Here is a 7,668-nt window from a genome sequence, read left to right as displayed (position 1 = left end):
TAAAGTTCAACAATGATTTAATAGATCAGTCATCATTACAACTATGTAGGGGGGTAGAAATAGTTTCGCCTTCGGTTTATATTAATACTGCAACAATCTACAGTAGGCATCGACAACCTGATTTCGTACATCATAAAAGTGTAAGCAACTAAATACTTCAGAACACTACTTTTAATTTTCAAGCTTAAACTAATGCATATAAAGGGATAAGAAGTCATATGGATGTCGTTCCCTATCTAGCCATCCCATTTGAAGTAGCCCAAATTGCCTTTGGTTAAGCTAGTGTCATGCATTGCCACTAGTTTCTCACTGTTGGAAACACAAACAATTTAGTTTTTGTTTTATCACTTTTATACAATGAGAGGAGTGTGTCTAAAGTATGTTACCTAGCATCTAAATCCCCTCCAAAGACCAATGCAACTGCTTCTTTTAGGTCCATTCTTATGGTAGATTGTCTGGTTTGTGGTTGGGATATGAATGAAGACAAGAGGTTTGGAGCCATTCAACGCACTCAGCGTCTCTGGACACTCCTATTTGTGAAGGCTATAATAAAATCACTCAATGGCATTACATAATCTTCTAGTTGTTTTTCACCATCTGTAATATAGGATTTAGCAATAGTCAGCATAGAGATATACTATATATTAGGTCCTTGGGTTGTTTATCATATGGGTGTTTGCATACATTTTACCACTTACCACTTAGTACATTAATGGGTACACTGGGCTTCAACTCATAGTCAGGGGTGGCAACGCAATCTGGTGTGTCTATCACATGGTCTGCACCATGCCAAGGCATGTCCTCTTCACCAATAAATGCATGGTCATCGGTTATGGGATTGTCGGCTGGTGCATAGCCAAAGTGACCAGTAGCATCTGAATTGACCTGACTATGTCTTCGAGCCCCTAACTTCTGCATTAGGCCACACATTATTCCCAATTGTTGTTGCATGCCCCTTTGATATTGGTCAATTGCTCATTCCATATCATGATATTGGTGCCATATTTCCTATCACATGTAAATTCATGTGCACATGGTCATTGACTATCTTTGTGCAAAAAATGTCACAACCACATATTTCTTGTAGTTAACAAGTATAAAAAATTACAATTACAATGAAATGAACCTAAATTAAATTTTTTAAAAAGTGCAAGCTTACATCACCATTTTTAGGCTTAACATTTGTCTCATGGTCCACATTAATCTCTAGCTCCACATTAGTCTTTGCGGTTGGAGATATCTCAGACGCCTACAATTAACACTCAAGATTAGTACTGAAATAATGTGTGTTATGCTGGTAATAACACTATATTTCTGCATGCATCAATTAAAAATAAACCTCAGCATAGTTGAATGATCCAAACTCCCTTATCTCAGCAGCTAGTTGTTGCTTAATCAATTCATCGGTCCATGACAATGCTGGGGGCACTGTGATGGGGACTTGGACTAAAGGAATTTGGAATTTAATTACATAATTCAATTGCATAATAAATACAAACATTAGCAAGCAAATGTTACTTAGTAGTGCAATAAAATTATATTAGAAAATGGAAGACAAATCCCTAATAAGTTCAATACTTGTAGAAACAAAACGCAACCATGTACCCAAGAGGGGTTTGATTGTTGATATCACCTAATTTCCTTTACGAGCTAGTCAAACACAAACTGAGCCCAATTGACGTAATTTCTGAATCCATCCTCATAGATGGTATGCCACAAGTTACGACAACCATTGAGCCTAGACGTGGGGGCTAATAATGTGGCACATGCGTAGTATATGAATACTCGACGAAACTCCTCCCCAATAGGTAAGTTGAGGAGTTTCTCCTCGCATGCCCAAATTGTACAAAATTGATGCTCTGATGAGGTAGATGTCACCTGCAGAATTTGTCATTCTGTTGGGAGGCCGAAACTGAGGGCAACATATGTGGCCATAACAACATAGTGTTTGTGGGGTGAGAACTCTATTCGTCTAAATCCAACATTGAAATGTTGGATTAGAAACAGACAGATGTTATGTGCAGTTTGGAGGTCTCTTATGGCTTGCAATTTTTCATCGGGTAAACGATTGCATATTTTCTTGAACCTTACAGTTGAGCATCGGGTGGACATTGATGGCACTTGCATGCAATGTTTGAGAACATGGCCATGTTAGGAATAACATCATCAGTGCAGTTGGTGATGCAAAAAATATGTCAAAAAGTTAAGATGTAATTTGTAATAGTAATAGAATAAAGTAGCACAAAATGGATGATTAACCATATCAAGATATTCACCATAAAAGCCATACAAAAAGTTGTGGTTCAAGTAAAGGTGAACACTTTAGTAAGATGAAATGGATACTCATGAACCGATATGGAAATTCCAAGCAAAATACATAGTACATAGAAAAGAAAGATAAGGATTTTATTTGAAAAACATTGATAAAACTAGTGTTAGAAATTTGAGGCTAATCCAACCTATGGTAATCACCCTAGAGGGGAGGGGGGGGGGGGGGTGAATAGGGTGATGGTCTCTTTTTGCAAATTTAAACAAGTGAATGCAAGAGACAATTATATGCAAGTATATAATAATCAATATATAGACAATTGCATATAAATTAAAGAGTAGGGAAGAGAGAATGCAAACACAAGAGTTTATAGTGGTTCGGCACAACCCGGCCTACATCCACTTTCCTCTACCTCCAATCCCGAGCTTGAGGTTCCACTAATCCAAGGCTTCCAAACCAAGCCTTCAAGCAATACAATTGGATTATGGTTCCGATTCACCATTTTGGACTTTTGGCTCCAAGCACCCTTTACACTTCTTAAGAGATATCCCACTCTTGAACAACCCCTCAAGTGATATCCCACACTTGAGAAACTTCATCTCAAAGATTTACAAATGAATGATCTCTCAAAAATCCTAACACAAGAACTTTAAGCTCAAATGATACAAGAAAACTAGGATTGGTTGGTGCACTAAGGATATGCAAGTTCTAGAACAATGGTGCACTCAAAAATACTCTTCCAAGGCTCAAATATAATCAAGAAAGGTTTGGGAAGGTTAAACTTTTGAAATAATGAAGATTGGAGCCTTTTTATAGAAGAAAAAAGCCAAACTAGCCGTTGGGGGTTCGACCGGTTGAGCTAGGGGTCGACCGGTTGACTAGCCGTTAGCATTTAATGCTTGGCAAGTGACCGTTGGGCCTCAATCAGACCTCAACCAGACCTTGACCGAACCTCAACCAGACCTCGATCGGACCTCAACAGGTTGAGGTTCAACCTTGACCGGGAAGAGAAGGCCACTGGGAGAGAGAGAAACTTTTTTGCCTCCCTCAACCGGTCCTCGACCAGACGAGCACAACCGGTCGACTGGTTGAGCCACTTTTTTGGCTCAACACCCAACTTTTTTCAGCTTAAAACCTTTTAACACAAGTTTGAAAATCATCTAATACAAGGTTTTAGTTGAAAACATGAAATCATCAAATTATTAAAATATTTAAAACAATATTACTCTTGGATGATTTTGGTGCATAAATAAAGAATGAAATGCATGAAAGTCCTAGTGCACCAACAACCTTACAAAGAGATCTTATAAAGCTTTGGTCTTGAAAAACTCTTCTCTTTGAGGTGGTCTTCTTCTTCATGATTTCTCATTGGCTTGATTTGTCTTTGTGATTGCCACTTTGGAAATCGTCTTTCCTAATCACACTTGAAATATGATCATTAGTTCTAAACCTTGTTTTGTTATCATCAAAATCAAGATTAACCAAACCTTGGTTTCACAACTAGGATACCCATAAAATAAAAATAATTCCAAAAAAAACATTTAGGAAATGAGGATGACGTGGATAACAATGCAACAAAAATATTTTCATCAAATAAACCTAGAATTGCTCTTCAATAGACAAAAGCAATTACAATCCCTATAGCTGTATAGACAAGAACAACAAATCCATATGTGTTGTGAAAATGTGAAATTTTGGATCCAACCGCACAAAAAAGTGAACCAAAACAATGATGTAATAAGGTGTCTTCCATTCTTGCCTTGATAAACAACTACACCCAAGGACAAAATGAGCAACATGAAGATATTATAAACTATCTTGTCCATAGTTGTGAAAGGCGTGCCTCGCCACCCTTCGACGCCTCGCCTAAAGGCAGGCGACTCCCCTTCATGAAGGCACCGCTTAGGCGCGCAAGGCGCGATGCGGTCGCCTTACTCTCCTCCGGCCAGGTACGCCCTCCAACCCCTTATTCTTCTCATTTTCCTTATTCTTCTTCTTCTTTTTTTTCTTTAGTCCGTCGGGTTGTAGAGGGTTAGGGCTAAGCCTTAATTTTTATTTTTTTCACTTTGTGGGTCCAAAACGATGTTGTTTTGGTCACTGCTCTTTTAAAATAGCAAGGTCCCAAATGGCATTGTTTTGACCATTTTTAATTTTAAAAGGAACAGACCCAAACGACGTCGTTTTGGAGCCTGTTCTTTTTTTTTTTTTAAAAAAAGAGGCCAAAACGACGTCGTTTTGGCCCTATTTTCCTTTTCAGCCCATTTCTGGTATTTTTCAACTCGATACCACTCCCAATCGTGCCTTAGCCTCAGCCGTGTAGTGGAGAAATGAAGAAGAAGAAGAAGAGGAAAAATATTGGAAAAATAAGATAAAAATAGAGGGAAAATAGTCACATACCTTCCGAGACCTCGGTATTTTTCTTTTTTTTTTTTCACTTTTCTGCATTTTTTTCCATTCTTATCTCATAATTCTCATTGGAATTTTTTTAAAAAATATAAATATTGTATTTTGACATGAAAATTTTACTAAATAAACAAAAAACACTCATATGCCTATTTTTCTTAATGTGACATGCATTTTTTTTTTAATTTTTTTTCTTAATTTAATTATAATTATTTTATTGTAGTATAGATAATTTGTTTGCAAGATGGATAATGAGAGTGAAACTCAAGTGGACTCTAGTGCAAGTGGAAGAGAGATCCCGGATGGAAATATGCTCATTTGATTAATGAAAAAGATTTGAACACCATCATATGCATTTTTTGTGATAAAGTAACCAAATGAGGCATATATAGACACAAACAACATCTTGTTGGTGGATATAGAAATGCTAAAAAGTGTAGAAAATGTCCGGAACATGTTAGAGAAGAAATGGAAGAGTATCTGAGTTCCAAGAAAAATAAAAAAAAAACAAATGAATATGGGGAGCGAAGATGTTAATGAAGATTTGTTTGGTTTGGAAGATGAATATTTTGGTGAGGAGATTAATAGTAGAATGAATGTCACCAACATTTTTAGTAGAGGTAGTAACCGAGGAGGAAGTGATGGTAGGATGTTTTCTTCAAAAAACCAAGACAAAAAGGTCATATGGATCATTTTTTCACTCCTAATGTAGAGATGGTTGTTCAAAATCGAAGGAGTGGGAAGATAAATCAAACTACCATCAATGATGCTTATAAAAAGGAAGCAAGAGAAAGAGCTTGTATGCTTATCACAAGGTGGATGTATGAGGCTGTTATTCCATTTAATACAGTCACATATCGAGTTTCCAACCAATGATTGAGGCTATTGGCCAATATGGTGTGGGTATGAAGGGACCAACTTTTCATGAGGTAAAAGTTACTAGCCTTAAGAAAAAATGGGCTCTCACAATCGATTTGATGAAAGATCATATGGTGGAATGGGGAAAAAATGGATGTTCAATTATGTTGGATGGATGGACTGATAGGAAAGAGAGAACTTTGGTGAACTTTTTGGGTAATTGTTCAAAGGGAACCATGTTCATGCAATCCATTGATGCTTCTTAAATGATTAAGATGAGATAAAAGATGTTTGAGTTACTTGAAAAATGGGTAGAGCAAGTTGGTGAGGAGAATGTGATTCAAGTTATAATAGATAATCACTCAAGCTATGTGATGGTAGGTAATAAATACTATTTCTTGAATTTTTATTTACTTTTAAAATTTGAATTATTTATCTTGAGAACTTATGTAAATTGATTATCTACAATGTCACATAGGGAGGTTGTTAGAATTAAAGCACCCACATTTGTATTAGACACCATATGCTGCACATTGTCTTGACTTGATGTTGGAAGATATTGGAAAACTACCAAAGATCAAGAGGACATGGGAGAGGGCTATATCACTAAATGAGTATATTTATAATTGCTTAGGGCTACTCAACATGATGAGGCAGTTTACTGGACAAAGGGAATTGCTTAGGCCTATTAAGACTCAGTTTGCAACTGCTTTCATCACATTATAGCGATTGCATGATTAAAAAAAAAAATCAACTTGAGGAAAATGTTTACAAGCTTAGATTGGTCAGATAGTAAATGAGCAAATGAGTAAAAGAGCAGAAGAGGAAAACTATAGCCAACATAGTTCTAATGCCTTCATTTTGGAACACTATTATGTTTTGCTTAAAGGTTTCAGGTTCTCTAGTTCGTGTGCTTCGTTTGGTTGATGGTGAAAAAAAAGCTCCTATGGAATACATCTATGAGGCCATGAATAGAGCTAAGGATACAATTGTGAGAAGTTTTAATGGAAATGAAGAGAAGTACAAAGAAATCTTCAACATCATTGATAAGATGTGGGAGATTCAACTTCATCGGCCTTTGCATGCAGTAGAGTACTTTTTGAACCCGAAAATTTTCTATAATAAACCAGAAATAGAGCATGATGCAGAGATTATGAGCGATTTGTATAAAGGCATCTTAAGGCTAACAAGAGACCCTGTTAAGCAAGAAAAAGTTGTGGCCGAAGTGAGTTTGTACACAAATGCCCAAGGACTATTTTGAATGAGTTAGTTGTTAGGACAAGAAAGACTAGAGCACCAAGTTAGTTATTTAGTTTTGTTTATTTAAATTATTAGATTGTATTTTTGCTAAAATAGGTGAATTGTTTCACTATATTGTTAATATCTATACTACAGTTGAATGGTGGGCTGCATATGGAGCTTCAGCTCCAAATTTGCAAAGGTTTGCAATGAAAGTCCTCAACTTAACATGCAGTGCATCAGGTTGTGAATGAAATTGGAGCATCTTTGAAAATGTAAGTGATCAAAATAATTACAAATAATAGTCTAATAGAGTTTTGAATGTAACTTAAAAGTTAAAACTTTAAAATATATTTATGAGCTTATGAATTTTTGCAGATTCATAGCAAGAGGAGAAATAGGTTAGATCATCAATGCTTGAATGACTTGGTATACATTAAGTATAACTGAGCCTTGAAGAGAAGATACAATGAACGTAACACCATTGACCTAATTTCTTTGAAAGATATAGATGATAGCAATGAATGGTTGATAGGAAGAATGGAAGATGAGGATTCTCATGGAGGTGCACAAGATGATTTTGTATTTGATGATGATAATTTGACATGGGGTGATGTTGCTAGAGCTACTGGAGCTAAGGAGACCAGGTTTGATACTAGAGCTAGAGCTAGAGCAAGCTCAAGCATAATACCACCAACGAGGGGGATAGCTTAAAGTTTTAGAACTTTGCCTTCTCATTCACTAATAGATGAAGATGAAGATGGAGACATGGTTGATTCAGCAAATGAAGAAGATGGGGAAGGCTACAAATGTGGTGATGATGATGATGATGATTTTTTTGATTTAGAGGAGAAGTGATGATTGCTTGTTGTGGACAAATTTGTTATGTAAGTGTTTTT

The sequence above is a fragment of the Vitis riparia genome, chromosome 13 (assembly GCF_004353265.1).
Source record: "Vitis riparia cultivar Riparia Gloire de Montpellier isolate 1030 chromosome 13, EGFV_Vit.rip_1.0, whole genome shotgun sequence".
NCBI classification, from domain to species: domain Eukaryota; kingdom Viridiplantae; phylum Streptophyta; class Magnoliopsida; order Vitales; family Vitaceae; genus Vitis; species Vitis riparia.
This window is presented reverse-complemented; position numbering follows the sequence as displayed.